Source organism: Pseudophryne corroboree, chromosome 5 (assembly GCF_028390025.1).
Source record: "Pseudophryne corroboree isolate aPseCor3 chromosome 5, aPseCor3.hap2, whole genome shotgun sequence".
Classification (NCBI taxonomy): domain Eukaryota; kingdom Metazoa; phylum Chordata; class Amphibia; order Anura; family Myobatrachidae; genus Pseudophryne; species Pseudophryne corroboree.
The window spans coordinates 757,060,429-757,077,987 of record NC_086448.1 but is presented as its reverse complement, the minus strand read 5'-3'; the positions used below and the strand labels follow the sequence as shown (position 1 = coordinate 757,077,987).

Here is a 17,559-nt window from a genome sequence, read left to right as displayed (position 1 = left end):
GGACTCGTCCTCAATTTCTCCCTAAGGTGGTTTCAGCATTTCACTTAAACCAACCTATCGTGGTGCCTGCGGCTACTAGGGACTTGGAGGATTCCAAGTTGCTGGACGTAGTCAGGGCCCTGAAAATATATGTTTCCAGGACGGCTGGAGTCAGAAAATCTGACTCGCTGTTTATCCTGTATGCACCCAACAAGCTGGGTGCTCCTGCTTCTAAGCAGACGATTGCTCGTTGGATTTGTAGTACAATTCAGCTTGCACATTCTGTGGCAGGCCTGCCACAGCCAAAATCTATAAAAGCCCATTCCACACGGAAAGTGGGCTCATCTTGGGCGGCTGCCCGAGGGGTCTCGGCTTTACAACTTTGCCGAGCAGCTACTTTGTCAGGGGCAAACACGTTTGCTAAATTCTACAAATTTGATACCCTGGCCGAGGAGGACCTGGAGTTCTCTCATTCGGTGCTGCAGAGTCATCCGCACTCTCCCGCCCGTTTGGGAGCTTTGGTATAATCCCCATGGTCCTTTCGGAGTCCCCAGCATCCACTAGGACGTTAGAGAAAATAAGAATTTACTTACCGATAATTCTATTTCTCATAGTCCGTAGTGGATGCTGGGCGCCCATCCCAAGTGCGGATTGTCTGCATTACTTGTACATAGTTATTGTTACAAAAATCGGGTTATTGTTGTTGTGAGCCATCTTTTCAGAGGCTCCTTCTGTTATCATGCTGTTAACTGGGTTCAGATCACAAGTTGTACGGTGTGATTGGTGTGGCTGGTAATGAGTCTTACCCGGGATTCAAAATCCTTCCTTATTGTGTACGCTCGTCCGGGCACAGTATCCTAACTGAGGCTTGGAGGAGGGTCATAGGGGGAGGAGCCAGTGCACACCAGCTAGTCCTAAAGCTTTTACTTTGTGCCCAGTCTCCTGCGGAGCCGCTATTCCCCCTGGTCCTTTCGGAGTCCCCAGCATCCACTACGGACTATGAGAAATAGAATTATCGGTAAGTAAATTCTTATTTTTTGTCAGGAGCCAGTCAACCTACCAGAATATTTTTGAAGTGTGGGAGGAAGCTGGAGTACCCAGAGAAAATCCATGCAAGCATGGAGAGAACATACAAACTCCACAAAGCTTAGGACTGCATTGGCATGAAGGAAAATATAGCCTGCCTAGGGATATTTGATTATTAGGGGTGTGTATGTTCTGTTAACATGGACAGTAAATATAGTATAAAATGCATTAAATGGAAATACACTTTTGTGTGAATTGAGCCTTAACGTGAATGCAAGCTTGCACGTACACCCTGCTGCATTTGTCATGATGGTATAACCCTCCTGTATTTCATCCTGATGAAGTGTTAGCAGGAGTGTAGACAAATAACATCAGTTTCTGTCCTCTTAAATCAAAAGGAATTTGGTTTCATGGACCATTGGGCGTGATCTCTGAGGAAATGAGCATAGAATGGGAGGATCAGACATTTACCTTTCTTTATTGGGAATTTGTTTTCTCCAATTCTGATGTGTCTATGGAAATGTGCAAGTTGATTGTGTAGTATTCACAGGCGCATCCATATCTAGTGTTCCCAAAGTAATGTTTTGTGCATAGAAATCACTGATTGACCTACTACAAAAGCGTCTTACACAGTTCACACTAGGTGATCCCCGCCGAAGCTGATATTAGCGGCGGCGGGATGCCGGCATGGGCAAGTGCATGCACCCTTGACGATGCCGGCGGGGAAGGGAGCAGGGGCATCTGCAGCATGGCTGTCGTTAACGAGGACCTCCCTCGTCTGTACATGTTCAGACGAGGAAGGGGGTGCGCATCGTTAACAACATTGAGTGTATACGCTGGACAAGATTGCACAATATCTCACTCAGATCGGCTCTTCTGAACGCGATCTTTCACTTTCTCATTTAGTGTGAATGGAGCTTTAAGACTTATCGGCAATATATTTTGGAAATGTGTGTGCAAAGACCATCTAAAAGGTACAGTAGGTGGAGAGATATAATAATGTTGCAAATACTGTCTTTCTCTGACGTCCTAGTGGATGCTGGGAACTCCGTAAGGACCATGGGGAATAGACGGCTCCGCAGGAGACTGGGCACATCTAAAGAAAGATTTAGGACTATCTGGTGTGCACTGGCTCCTCCCCCTATGACCCTCCTCCAAGCCTCAGTTAGATTTCTGTGCCCGGCCGAGCTGGATGCACACTAGGGGCTCTCCTGAGCTCCTAGAAAGAAAGTATAGTTTAGGTTTTTTATTTTACAGTGAGACCTGCTGGCAACAGGCTCACTGCACCGAGGGACTAAGGGGAGAAGAAGCGAACCTACCTAAGTGGTGGTAGCTTGGGCTTCTTAGGCTACTGGACACCATTAGCTCCAGAGGGATCGAACACAGGACCCGACCTCGTTGTCCGTTCCCGGAGCCGCGCCGCCGTCCCCCTTACAGAGCCAGAAGCAAGAAGGTCCGGAAAAATCGGCGGCTGAAGACTTCTGTCTTCTCCAAGGTAGCGCACAGCACTGCAGCTGTGCGCCATTGCTCCTCATGCACACCACACACTGCTGTCACTGATGGGTGCAGGGCGCTGGGGGGGGCGCCCTGAGCAGCAATAAATAGCACCTTGGCTGGCAAACTGACACCATATATAGCCCCAGGGGCTATATAGGTGTATATTAACTCCTGCCAGAATTATTAAAATAGCGGGAGAAAGCCAGCCAAAAAAGGGGCGGAGCCATCTCCCTCAGCACACTGGCGCCATTTTCCCTCACAACTCAGCTGGTAGGATCGCTCCCTGCCTCTCCCCTGCAGTCCTGCACTACAGAAAGGGTTAAAAAGAGAGGGGGGGCACAAAAATTAGGCGCAGTATATTATAATAATGCAGCTATAAGGGAAAACACACTCTATAGGTGATATCCCTGTGATATATAGCGCTCTGGTGTGTGCTGGCATACTCTCCCTCTGTCTCCCCAAAGGGCTTTGTGGGGTCCTGTCCTCTGTCAGAGCATTCCCTGTGTGTGTGCTGTGTGTCGGTACTGCTGTGTCGACATGTATGATGAGGAAAATGATGTGGAGGCGGAGCAAATGCCTGTGAATGTGATGTCACCCCCTGCGGGGTCGACACCTGTTTGGATGGACTTATGGAAGGTGTCAACTCCTTACACAAAAGGTTTGACGACATAGGACAGCCGGCTACTCAGCTTGTGCCTGTTCCAGCGTCTCAAATGTCATCATGGGCTTTAAAACGCCCGCTACCTCAGGTGACAGACACAGATGTCGACACGGATACCGACTCCAGTGTCGACGACGATGAGACTAGTGTACCCTCCAATAGGTCCACCCGTTACATGATTGAGGCAATGAAAAATGTATTACACATTTCTGATAATACCCCAGGTACCACAAAAAAGGGTATTATGTTCGGTGAGAAAAAACTACCTGTAGTTTTTCCTGCATCTGAGAAATTAATATGAGGTGTGTGAGGAAGCGTGGACTTCCCCCGATAAGAAATTGATAATTTCTAAGCAGCGTACCCTTTTCCGCCAGAGGATAGGTCATGTTGGGAAATACCCTCTAGGGTAGATAAAGCGCTGACACGCTTATTAAAAAAGGTGGCACTACCGTCTCCGGATACGGCCGCCCTAAAGGAACCTGCTGATAGAAAGCAGGAAACCTACCCTTAAAGCTATATACACACACACGGGCATTATATTGAGACCAGCTATTGCCTCGGCATGGAGGTGCAGTGCGGCAGCTGCGTGGTCAGATTCCCTGTCGGATAATACTATGGATAGGGACAATATTTTGCTGACAATAGAGCATATAAAAGACGCTGTCTTATACATGCGTGATGCACAGAGGGATATTTGCCGGCTGGCATCACAAATAAGCGCTATGTAAAAGCGATGCCGATTCAAAACGGCACATGGAAGTTTTGCCCTATAAGGGGGTGGAACTGTTTGGGGATGGTCTTTCAGACCTCGTTTCCACAGCTACTGTTGGGAAATCAAACTGGTTGCCACAAGCTACCCCACAGCAAAAGAAAGCCCTGTATGATCAGGTACAGTCCTTTCGGCCCCAGAAAAGCAAGAGGGCTGGAGGCTCATCTTTTCTGCCAAGAGGAAAAGGTAGAGGGAAAAAGCTGCACACACAGCTAGTTCCCAAGAGCAGAAGTCCTCCCCTGCGTCCGGTAAGTCCGCAGCATGACGCTGGGACTGCTCAGGCGGACCCGGGTACGGTGGGGGCCCGTCTCAAAAATTTCAGCGCACAGTGGGCTCTCTCACAGGCGGATCCCGGGGTTCTTCAAACAGTATCTCAGGGGTACAGGCTGGAATTCGAGACGTCTCCCCCCCGCCGTTTCCTAAAATCTGCCTTACCGGCAACTCCCTCTGCCAGGGAGGCAGTGTGGTGGTTATCTAAAAACTGTATTCACTGCAAGTGATTATCAAGGTACCCCTCCTTCAACAAGGAAAGGGTTACTATTCCACAATGTTTGTGGTACCGAAACCAGAAGGTTCGGTGAGACCCATATTAAATTTAAAATCCTTGAACACATATATCAAAAGATTCAAGTTCAAGATGGAATCGCTCAGGGCGGTTATTGCGAATCTGGACGAGGGGGATTACAGGGTCTCTCTGGACATCAAGGATGCTTACCTGCATGTCCCCATTTACCCTCCGCACCAGGAGTACCTCAGGTTTGTGGTACAGGACTGTCACTATCAGTTCCAGACGCTGCCGTTTGGGTTATCCACGGCACCGAGGGTCTTTACCAAGGTAATGGCCGACATGATGATACTCCTTCGCAAGAAGGGAGTTTTTAATTATCCCGTACTTGGACGATCTCCTGATAAAGGCGAGGTCCAAGGAACAGTTGGTAGTGGGGGTAGCACTTTCTCGGGAAGTGCTGCAACAGCACGACTGGATTCTCAATATTCCAAGGTCACAGCTGGTCCCGACGACACGTCTTCTGTTCCTGGGAATGATTCTGGACACAGACCAGAAAAAAGTGTTTCTTCCAGTGGAAAAAGCCGAGGAGTTGTCATCTCTAGTCAGAGACCTCCTAAAACCGGGACAGGTGTCGGTACATCAATGCACACGAGTCCTGGGAAAAATGGTAGCTTCGTACGGAGCAATTCCATTCGGAAGGTTCCACGCAAGGACTTTCCAGTGGGACCTGTTGGACAAATGGTCCGGGTCCCATCTCCAGATGCAACAGCGGATAACCCTGTCGGCAGGGACCAGGGTGTCGCTGCTGTGGTGGCTGCAGAGGGCTCATCTACTAGAGGGCCGCAGATTCGGAATACAGGACTGGGTCCTGGTGACCACGGATGCCAGCCTTCGGGGCTGGGGTGCAGTCACACAGGGAAGAAATTTCCAAGGACTGTGGTCAAATCAGGAGATTTCGCTTCACATAAATATTCTGGAGCTAAGGGCCATTTACAATGCCCTAAGCCAAGCAAGGCCCCTGCTTCAGAACCAGCCGGTACTGATCCAATCAGACAACATCACGGCGGTCGCCCATGTAAACAGACAGGGCGGCACAAGAAGCAGGAGGGCATTGGCAGAAGCCACAAGGATTCTCCGATGGGCGGAAAATCATGTGTTAGCACTGACAGCAGTGTTCATTCCGGGTGGACAACTGGGAAGCAGACTTCCTCAGCAGGCACGACCTCCACCCGGGAGAATGGGGACTTCATCCAGAAGTCTTCCAAATGCTGGTAAACCGTTGGGAAAGACCACAGGTGGACATGATGGCGTCCCGCCTCAATAAAAAGATATTGTGCCAGGTCAAGGGACCCTCAGGCGATCGCTGTGGACGCTCTAGTAACACCGTGGGTGTACCAGTCGGTTTATGTGTTTCCTCCTCTGCCTCTCATTCCCAAGGTACTGAGAATAATACGAAGGCGAGGAGTGAAAACTATACTCGTGGTTCCGGATTGGCCAAGAAGAGCTTGGTACCCGGAACTTCAAGAGATGCTTTCAGAGGACCCTTGGCCTCTGCCGCTCAGACAGGACCTGCTGCAGCAGGGGCCCTGTCTGTTCCAAGACTTACCGCGGCTACGTTTGACGGCATGGCGGTTGAACACCCGATCCTGAAGGAAAAGGGCATTCCGGAGGAAGTCATCCCTACCCTGATCAAAGCCAGGAAGGATGTCACCGCAAAACATTATCACCGCATTTGGCGGAAATATGTTGCTTGGTGTGAGGCCAGGAAGGCCCCAACGGAGGAATTTCAACTGGGTCGATTCCTGCATTTCCTGCAAGCAGGGGTAACGTTGGGCCTCAAATTGGGGTCCATTAAGGTCCAGATTTCGGCCCTGTCGATTTTCTTCCAAAAAGAACTGGCTTCACTGCCTGAAGTTCAGACTTTTGTCAAAGGAGTTCTGCATATTCAGCCTCCTTTTGTGCCCCCAGTGGCACCTTGGGATCTCAATGTGGTTTTGGAGTTCCTGAAATCACATTGGTTTGAACCACTTAAGACTGTGGATTTGAAATATCTCACGTGGAAAGTGGTCATGCTGTTGGCCCTGGCTTCGGCCAGGCGTGTGTCAGAATTGGCGGCTTTGTCCTATAAAGGCCCTTATCTGATTTTCCATATGGATAGGGCAGAGTTGAGGACTCGTCCTCAGTTTCTCCCGAAGGTGGTATCAGCGTTTCACTTGAACCAGCCTATTGTGGTGCCTGCGGCTACTAGGGACTTGGAGGATTCCAAGTTACTGGACGTAGTCAGGGCCCTGAAAATTTATGTTTCCAGGACGGCTGGAGTCAGGAAAACTGACTCGCTGTTTATCCTGTATGCACCCAACAAACTGGGTGCTCCTGCTTCTAAGCAGACTATCGCGCTCTGGATTTGTAGCACTATTCAGCTGGCGCATTCTGCGGTGGGACTACCGCAGCCTAAATCTGTAAAAGCCCATTCCACAAGGAAGGTGGGCTCATCTTGGGCGGCTGCCCGAGGGGTCTCGGCTTTACAACTTTGCCGAGCTGCTACTTGGTCAGGGGCAAACACGTTTGCAAAATTCTATAAATTTGATACCCTGGCTGAGGAGGACCTGGAGTTCTCTCATTCGGTACTGCAGAGTCATCCGCACTCTCCCGCCCGTTTGGGAGCTTTGGTATAATCCCCATGGTCCTTACGGAGTTCCCAGCATCCACTAGGACGTCAGAGAAAATAAGAATTTACTCACCGGTAATTCTATTTCTCGTAGTCCGTAGTGGATGCTGGGCGCCCATCCCAAGTGCGGATTGTCTGCAATACTTGTAAATAGTTATTGTTACACAAATCGGGTTGTTATTGCGAGCCATCTGTTCAGAGGCTCCTTTTGTTATCATACTGTTAACCGGGGTTCCTATCACGAGTTATACGGTGTGATTGGTGTGGCTGGTATGAGTCTTACCCGGGATTCAAAATCCTTCCTTATTGTGTCAGCTCTTCCGGGCACAGTGTCCTAACTGAGGCTTGGAGGAGGGTCATAGGGGGAGGAGCCAGTGCACACCAGATAGTCCTAAATCTTTCTTTAGATGTGCCCAGTCTCCTGCGGAGCCATCTATTCCCCATGGTCCTTACGGAGTTCCCAGCATCCACTACGGACTACGAGAAATAGAATTACCGGTGAGTAAATTCTTATTTTTTACCTTAAGGGAGTGGATGCATCACTTCTAGAATAGCATCATACAGTACTGCTGGGATCCGAGGATTCTCTTTCAGTCTTAAGGTTGCAAAGTACAGTAATTGTTGCCATGCAATTAAAAGTAGTGTCAGTGCTGAGGAGCTACACTGGCACCAACATTATTTGACAAGTACAGTACTTTTCCTTAAATAAGTGACACCTAAAACTACCTTTCAAGGATGAACTGCAGCTCATGGACTATTGTGATGAACTTGCTCCCTAGGTTAAAATTTGCCAGTTAGAATCTGATTACTGGGGTTTTTCTATGGGGTATATTCAATTGAGGTCAGATCCATTCCGACATGCATTTGGTATTGCTATTGCTATTCAATACCCATCTCAATTCGACTTTAAAAAAGGGATCGGAGAGGGGGGAGACGGGGGACAGCAGCGCTGCAGGAGGATGTGGCATAGCCGCCAGACCTCACGGCAGCGTCCACCCAGCTCCACCAAGCGGGTCCTCACTTGCTGGAGCCGGGTGGACGCTGCTGTGTGCGGCGGCTGTGCCACATCCTCCTGCAGCGCTGTGCTGTAGCGCTGCTGTACCCCGTCTCCCCGCGGCTTTCCCCCCTCTCCCCCCTCTCCTCCTCTCAGGTCCCTCATCTCAGTTCGACTTTTTATAAGTCAAACTGAGATGGTCGGAAACGGGGCCAAAACCTGTCGAATTTGGCCCTGTTTCCCTCAGGAGCGCGTGAATCGGCAGCTATACCGCCGATTCACGTACTATTCGACAAGTCGAATTCCCCGACTTGTCGAATAAAAAAAGCTGAGGACTGAATAGGTCGGAACCCCTTCCGACCTGAAAAAGTCGAAAACTGCCGTCTTCTCGACAAGACGGCGGTTTCGACCTTAATTGAATATACCCCTAAGTCTCTAGTTTAAGGAATTATGAGAAAAATAATGGGATAATTAGAGTTATTTAGATAGAAAAAAAAAAGTAATCTTTAACCTGTGCTATATATTTTTTAAACCATTTCACTACTGTATACCTACCAAAATAAAATGCCAATACGAAATATGTAGGTTACAAAAAGCAGTCAAGAATAACATTTATCCCCCCATTAAAGAAATGCACAAACAAATTATAAAATACCCCAATGAAGGCTTGACTAGTACAATAATAATAAAGGGGCATTTTGAGATGCATTAAAATATCTGCTTTCACATATTTTGGATCAAATATAATTTAAACCAGAACAGGCAAGAGACGAGATTTACTGAAAGATTATGTATGCAACCTTGTTTTTGGATCCCAACTTTGCAGGAAGATATAAAGCAAAATTGAGCTGCTTATCTCTAGTTTTTCTCTGTTATGGTCTATAGTTTTTGAAGGTCACTTGCATTGATTTTAGCTCATCCTCTTGCTGTGTAGCCTTTAGTTTTGGCCATTCCTTTTGCTATGTATAGTCTTTAGTTTGTCTCTTCCTCTTGTATTGTACAGACTTTGAATCTTTCTCTTGCTGTGTACTGTATGTAGTTTTGGATCTTCTTTCTGTTTATAGCCTGTAGTTTTGTCTCTTCCTCTTGCTGTTTAGTCTAGTTTTGGTTCTTCCCTTTTAAGACTAGTTTTGGATCTTCTTTCTGTATACAGTCTTTAGTTTTCACTCTTGTTTATAGTCTGTAGTTTTGGATCTTTCCATTTAGTCTTTTATTTTGGCTCTCTCTTCCTCTTGCTTTTTACAGTCTAGTTTTGGATATTCCTGTTCACAGTCTGTAGTTTTGGATCTTCTTGATATTTATAGTCTAGTTTTGACTCTTCTTGTTTACAGTCTAGTTTTGGCTCTTTCTGTTTACAGTCTAGTTTGGATTTTCCTTTTTACAGTATGTAGTTTTGGAACTTCTTGTTAACAGTTTGACAGGCATGAAAGGGAAGCGTAAAATAATCTGTGATTGTTTAGCAGATCTTTTCCTTTCTCCTGTTCCCTTCCTTTGAGGGTTTCTCTACCATTGGTGCTGGTTATGTTGCACTTTGGTTGAGTAATATGACTGCACTAGGAAGGTATGATAGACCGTTTACTAGGTGCCTTTAGACATAGTCATCGATTTGTTAGGATTGTTTTTTACAATAGTTCTTTTTTTTATGGTTAGGGTCCTAGTACTAAAGGATTTACATCTGCCAACTACCTTCAGTTCTATTCTGGGTACTTTATGCACCATGTGGAAGGACTTGTATTATGTGATGGGAGCAGTATTATCACCAGACAGTACTAGATGTTTTGGGGTTTTTTGTTTGTTTTTTTACCTTTATATGCAGTACAAATTTTCTAGAAAAATAGGTTCAGGGACTACGGGTTTGTGAATGCAGCTATTAAAAAAAGTGATAGATTATAGATTTTAGAAAAGAAGGCACTTAAAAATAGACTAAAATAAAATCTATTTTATAGAATATAAATTTTGGCCTATGAGAGGGTCAGGAACCAAGTTCCTGATTGTCATATTTATTGAGAGGTTCAGGAACTAAGTCCCTGCTAATAAATAGCCCTGCTTAAATGTATATGCTTTACTTTATGTTTTTCACATAACATTCTGTGAATATATTACACTATATACTGTTCCCCTCTTTCTTTTTAGACGTGAAGTTTTCTTTCAGGTGGTATATCCCTCCAGGAGTATTGGAGGACTCTGATGTTTTTTTTTTAGAGGGGGGGTTTGCTCTTTATTATACTGCATCAGTAGAGGCCTTCTTTCATTTATTATAACCAATAATTCATTTTCTCCAGCAGGGTCCACAGGTTATCCACAGGATAACATTGGGATATGATGGAGCGACAGCGGATTGGTACCAAACGATCACAAGCTTTCTGGGCTTCCAGAATGCACCAGGCTCGTCCATATAATCCCGCCCACTGACTCAGTTAAATCAGTTTTTTGTTTGGTGCGGCAGGAGCCGGACCATGGTCACAGGGCTGCTGTATTTGGCAGCCTAAGCTTTATTTGATTTCTTTTTATAGTCTTACTATGTTTTTTGAGTGATCTTTCCAAACAGCGTCTTACACGCATATTGGAAAGAGTCGCTCCAACAACTCTCCGCCGGGTCGCAACAACGCTTACCCATGGTACAAGTGCTGTCTCGACGGGCGTCTGTGTCGGATATACTAGCAGGTCCAGCAGGCATTACCAGGCTGTGGCCAGAACACGGGGAGAAGGTAAGGCATCGGTTCCGCTTAGAAGGGGAATACGGACACAGCTGCACTGATTTGGGAGGAGACTACCAAACAGTAGCTGGCGCGCCACCACCACGGGTGCTCTAGCGCTAGGCTCTAGGGATCATAAGGCGCCAGGATTAGTTGAGGCTGTGATCCCTAGGGTTGATGTCAGAAGTGGGGAGTCAGACGCCCTACTGGTCATCCCTCCCCCTAGTTCACAACCAGTTACCGTGCGTCTCCCACCATGAACTGATTGCCTCACTTCCGTCTCAGACGCTACCACGAGGGGACTCGGTCGCAGCATAGGCCGCTGTGTCTGTATACACTAAGGGTTACCACTAAGAGACTGGGTCGCGATCATGAGCGTCTGCATGCACTAACGTTCACTGAGCGTCTGTGTCCACAAATAATGACCAGAGTGGCAGTGTACACTAGTAGCATCTGGATCCACTCAGCATTCGCTAACGTATTGATCGATCCTGGAAGTGGGGTAAGTCTCCCTGTATCCCACTCTACTGAGTACGGGTTATACAGCACTAAAATTCTATCTACTTTTGTTAGTATGAATAGTTAAGTTTAGTGCCTATTGCATATGAGTTTTATGCACATTCCTGTGGTTTTCTTTGCAATGCGTCTGAATACTTTAAAGATCTGCATAGAACAGAATTCAGTTATATGTACTCCTACATGCTTTGAGATGTGATCGTAGTTGATCTGCTCATATGATGTGTGTGTGTATGTATGTATATATATATATATATATATATATATATACTAGGTGCTTCATCGCGCCCTACGGGCGCTCTTCACACCGTCGCAAGGGGCTACGCCCCCTTAACCCTTGCATGCCTTTCTGGGGTTTAATATTTGTATTATATGGAGTATTACCTGCATTCCTTTGTTAGTGGTTAAATATTGCACAATGAAAGGGCGTGCGATGGTGAAGGAGGCGCAGCCCCTTGCGACGGCGTGAACAGCACCTGCAGGGCATGATGTACAGAATGTAGCGGGTGCGGGGGGGACTGCGGATGGTGTCTGTAGATGCTGCGGGTGGAGGGGAGGCAGAAGTGGGGGTGGGGCCCGGATGGGGAAGGTTCGGGAGGTGCTGCGCGTGGGGGAGGGGCAGAGGAGTGGGGGATGCAGATGGGGGAGGGGTCCGGAGGCACCGCAGGTGGGGGAGGGGCAGGGGTGCCACGGGTGGGAGAGGGGCAGGTGTGGGGATGTTGTGGATGGGTGAAGGGTTCCGGAGGTGCTGTGGGATGGGAAGGGATGGGTGTGCCGGGGGTTGGGTAGGGGACCGCAGGCACCATGGGTAGGGTAGGGGCAGGTACGGGTGTTGCGGCGGATGGGAAAGGAGGTCCGGAGGTGCTGCAGGTGGTGGAGGGGCAGGTGCAGGGGTGCCATTGGTGGGGGAGGGGTGGGTGAGGGGGGGACCACTGATGGAGGAGGGTGTCTGCAGATGCTGCGGGTGGAGGGGGGCAGGTGTGGGGGGAGACGTATAAGGGGGGTGAATGGTGGAAGGGGCCTGGAGGTGCTGTGGGTGGTGAAGGGGTGGAGGAGTGGGAGCCACGGGTGGTGTAGGGGGTCTGGAGGCACAGCATGTGGGGGAGGGGTGGAGTGCCGCATGTGGTGGAGGGGAAGGTGCGGAGGTGTGGTGCATTGGGGAGAGGTCTGGAGGCGCTGCGGGTACTGTACATGCCATAAAAGGTAGTTGGAGGGTATGCAGTAACAGGGCCAGGACAGGGGTGACAGGGTCAGTACAGGGTTGACGGGGCCAGGACAGGGGTGACGGGGCCAGGACAGGGGTGACGGGGCCAGGACAGGGGTGACAGGGCCAGGACAGAAATGATAGGGACAGGATAGGGGTGACAGGGCCAGGGTAGGGGCGGCAGGACCAGGACAGGGGTGACGGGGCCAGTATAGGGTTCACAGGGCAAGCACAGGGGTGACAGGGCCAGGATAGGGGTAACAGGGCCAGGGTAGGGGCGGCAGGACCAGGACAGGGGTGACGGGGCCAGTATAGGGTTCACAGGGCAAGCACAGGGGTGACAGGGCCAGGATAGGGGTAACAGGGCCAGCATAAGGGTGACAGGGCCAGGATAAGGGTGAAAGGGCCAGAATAAGGGTGGCAGGGCAAGGCCAGGGACATGACAGAACACAGGGCACGGGAGAGATTGGTATTAGGGACAAAACAGTGGTAACAGACAGATGTGTCTTACCGGAGTCACTGCTGCTGGCTGCTGCTGTTCCATTCCAACCTGTTGGGATCTGCTGCTGCTGGAGACTTGGCATGGCTGACTCTCTCAGGCTGGAGTCCTGCTTTCTCTGCCAGTCCGCATCCCTCCCCCCCTCCTCAGTCACACACCGCAGACCTCGCGCAGCTGCCGGGCACTGTGGTAAGGTGAGACTGGAAATGACTGGTTAGCCCCTAGGAGATGCTGCAGCTGGAGGGAGGAGGGGGTCATAGCATGCACGTGGCGCGGACCTCACGGCTTCCGGGCACTGTGGTAAGGGGAGACTGGGAGTGACTGGTTAGCTCCCAGGAGACGCTGCGGCTGGAGGGAGGAGTGGGTCAGAGCCTGCAAGCAGCTCGGATTTCTGCAGCGCTACCCGCCAGCTAAAGTGTGTGAATGAGCTGGGCGCACTCCACTGCGGGTGGCAGCGCTGCAGCTAGCGGTGGGGTTGCCGGGGCTGGAGATAACAGAGGCAGTATGGAACCTGCACAGCGGCAGGTGCCTCACTAAACTGCAGCTAAGAAGCGTGGAGTGTGTCAGAAAGTGACGCTCCTCCGCACCAGAGTGACCCTGCTGAGTATGCCGATGTGGGGGGTCAAGCACACAGTGAGCCGGTGCCCGTCTGTCTGTATGACATACCCCTCACACACCCCCATACCTCCCAAATGTCCCGATTTTCGCGGGACAGTCCCATTTTTTGGGGTCTGTCCCGCTGTCCCACCCGCGGGTCGCAGTGGGCGGGGGGGGCAGTTGGGAAGCTCCTGTACTCGCTGTTCTGCTTAGCAGAGCAGCGGTGAATAGTGGAGACAGAGGGAGAGGGGGCATCAGGGGGTACGGATTAATGGGGGGGTTCCAGCAGCAGAGCCGGATTAAGGAGGGGGGGGGGGGGCGGGGGATACGTACCGTTGGCCCCACAGTTTTAGAGGCCCCCCCGGCTGGAGTAGCTCTGTCCCAGCTCAGAAGCTCCCCCCCCCCCGTCCTGCCAGCAACAGTGGCAGCATTGTGCTACAGTCGGCACACGCTGCTGCATATTGGCAGGTCTGTGGTGTTGCAGGGAGGCAGCAGTCTCCCTGCTTTCTTCTCCCTGTGCGGGTGTGTAGGGGGGAGCGACCACCTCCTCTGGATTTAGCCCTAGCTGAGGGGCCAAAATCCCATAAAATAAATAAAAACAAAAATCGGAATTTGCATAAGGGGGCGTGGCCGCGCGGTCCGCGAGGTCCGCGATTAGGCCACGCCCCCAACCACCAGCAGGCACAGCAATGAGATAGGGCACCCCTGTCTCAAGTGCCCTGGGCCCCCCGGACTCATAATCAGCCCCTGGGGGCATGCCAGCAGCTCACAGAGCGCTGGGCATGCCCCCTCACTGACGAAAACGGGGACCCTCCCGTGAAGCCACGCCCCCTTTTCGCCGAGTGTTTCCCTCCTTCTGCCTGGAGAAAGCTCCTGCAGAAAGCTGGGAGGTATGCAGCCCTGTCTGACATGCCCAATGTCCATGCTATCTGCTTCTGCTACTAGTCTCCTGTAGATTTGGCCAGATCTCTGTGACTCATTTGAATAACTCCGCCCACTGTTGTGACTCCGCCCAGCGTTAGCAAATGAATCACAAGGTCACAGAATAGGGCTATTATATAGGAGATATATATATAAAAATATGTGACTGTTAGTGTGATGCTGACTTAATAATAAATGATTGTCGGTTGATACTTCTGATCCTTAATGCAGGTGCATGGGAAGGGTCACACACATCACTTTAGAGAAAAGTGATTACAGTCACAAATTGTGTAGTACACTTTGAAAGTGTTGAGTATTTATCATGACTAAGGGCGGCATATACTGACAAAATAAAGCAAACACTCATATGTTGTTGTTTGGCAAAAACTGTATTATCCTCTATGATCTGGTACAGGATGGTTATGTGTAAAAATGATTTGTTGTTTAGCATAATACATTCCTGATTACATCAGGTATAGATAGAGCCATTGAGGCGATGTTTTGCACAGACCTTATACAGTTTAGCTGAAATGTTAATTCTTATATCATTAACACATGCTGCTCACTGATTGTGATATATCCCCAACAGCATCTCGAATAAGACAAGCTGATGACCAAATGTAGATAAATCATCGACTTCACAGGTTACACATGATAATCATCAGATGATGAAAGCTCTATGGGGGTATTTCTGAGTTGATCGCAGCAGGAATTTTGTTAGCAGTTGGGCAAAACCATGTGCACTGCAGGGGAGGCAGATATAACATGTGCAGAGAGAGTTAGATTCGGGTGGGTTATTTTGTTTCTGTGCAGGGTAAATACTGGCTGCTTTATTTTTACACTGCAATTTAGATTGCAGATTGAACACACCACACCCAAATCTAACTCTCTCTGCACGTTATATCTGCCTCCCCTGCAGTGCACATGGTTTTGCCCAACTGCTACCAAAATTCCTGCTGCGATCAACTCAGAATTACCCCCTATATACTCTACTTCAACATACGAAGAACAGGTAAAAGATATCAGCTAAGTAAATAAGCTGAATATATGAGAGCAAAAATAGGCTAGTCTGTCAATAGAGGCAGCAGAGCCTGGGGTAAAAAATAAGGCACTTCTGTTTAAAATGTCCCAAAAGACCCACCTGTTTCAAAAAAAAAATCTGCACGAGGGCAGAATTCAGGAAAAAGGTTTGGGTTACACCCAATAAAGCAGAATGCCCGGTAAATGGGATTCCAATATCTTTTTCAAGCTAGGGACTATTTAAAATAGGGAAGTGCCTCCCAAAATAGATATGCATATCATTTGATAATGCAAAAATCTATAGGGCCTCTGCCATCAAAAGAATAAGACCATATTGTCTTTGTCTGGGGCAGCATAAGGCCAGCCAGGACTTCACCTTGAAATCTACGACTACTCCACACTGGATAGGCCCAATCTCACTAGATTTTGGAAGCTAAGCAGTGTTTGGCCTGGTTAGTTCTTGGAGGGGAGACCACCTTGAAATACCAGGTGCTGTAGGTACATTGGGCTGAAGTACTGGAAGACCGGTTTCAGCGCCTGCAAGGGAGTAAGAATCCCATATAGCTCATATGGACACTAATGTTCTAGGGCATAAGCATAACAATAGCTGTTCAAGAACAGTTTGGTTCACATACATGGGAAGCTGATTCAGAATCTAAGAAGGTTCTGGAAATTTTTTGCCATGGCTGGAAGTTTTCTGTTTGAGTTAACAGTCCAGAATTAAAAACAGACTCCAAGAAGGTCACGTTTCCTTCCACATATAACCCCAAGTCTATGGTCAGGTTTGGCCTTGTCGGTCATAAAGGAACGTAAAGGCCCGTACACACTGGTCGATATATCGGCCGTTCTCTTAGTGCTAAGAGTGTGCATCTGCATCTCTCTTCCCCCAGGATCGGGCAGTGTGTATGCACAGCACACCGCCCGATCCGTACATAGATATATCTGCAGATCAATTGATCTGCAGATATATCTATTAGTGTGTACCCACCTTTACAGCCCCAATACAATAAAGTTTGGTAAGGCAAAGAAGCAAAGGCAACCAGAGGCCAGCTTCCAAACCAGAAGCCATCAGCAGGATGGTGTGGGTCTCCTTCTGGCAGATTCTAGAAGGATAAGGGTCCGACTTCTTCAGTTTGCACAGATTTGATAGCAATCTACAGATATATGCCTGGGTGCAAGAAGCAGTATTTCTAAGGTTATACTTTCCCTTCTGGAACCATTCTCCTAAAAGGTTTCGGTCTCAGCCCATCTCGGGTAGAGGCGTAGGCGAGGGATTGTCTTGAAGCAATTCAGAAAATGTTTTGTCTGGAGTAGTCATTCCAATAACTCATGCACAATCGGGGGGGGGGATGGGGGTTATTCCCACCTGGGTCAAAAACAATCCCTCGCCCCATTAGGAGAGTGGTTACAATGTCAAACAATATCAATTCACGCAGCAATGCGAATGATTGGTTTGGTGGTGTTAACAATACACATGATGGAGTGGGCATAATTCCACTCAAAACTTTTTCAACATCTCCATCTACAGCCGCATCACACTTGATATGCCCAATCACATTTGATGTTGGAAGTTTAGCAGTGTTGTGCCTGGTTAAATTATCTGATAAGAGACCACCTGTGAATACCAGGGGGTGTAAGTGGGCTAGATGGACAATAACCATCTACAGCCATACCACACTAGATATGGCTAATCTCACCTGATCTTGCAAGCTAAGTAGTGTGGGGTCTGGTAAGTACTTGGATGGTAGACCACTTGGGAACACCAGGTGCTGTCCGTATAACACAAGCAAGTACGTGGTACTGGCAGAAAGGGTAAGAAAGTAGCCTGGGGACTACAGACATTCCATCTAGGCCAGAGGACACCTTTTTGGATATCAGGTTGGGAGATCCTGACAACAAAGGCCAGTCTTCAGGGCTGTGGGGGCCATTGTCCGGAGGAGGATGATTCCGGGGACTATGGGCCACAGAAGAAAGTTGCCTGCTAATAAACCTGTTAGCACCTCG

At 48.8% G+C, this 17,559-nt stretch overlaps 1 pseudogene; it reads left to right on the top strand.

Moving 5' to 3' along the window:
• Positions 1-17,214: 17,214 nt before the first annotated feature.
• Positions 17,215-17,333, top strand: LOC134930561 (5S ribosomal RNA; annotated as a pseudogene).
• Positions 17,334-17,559: the final 226 nt, after the last annotated feature.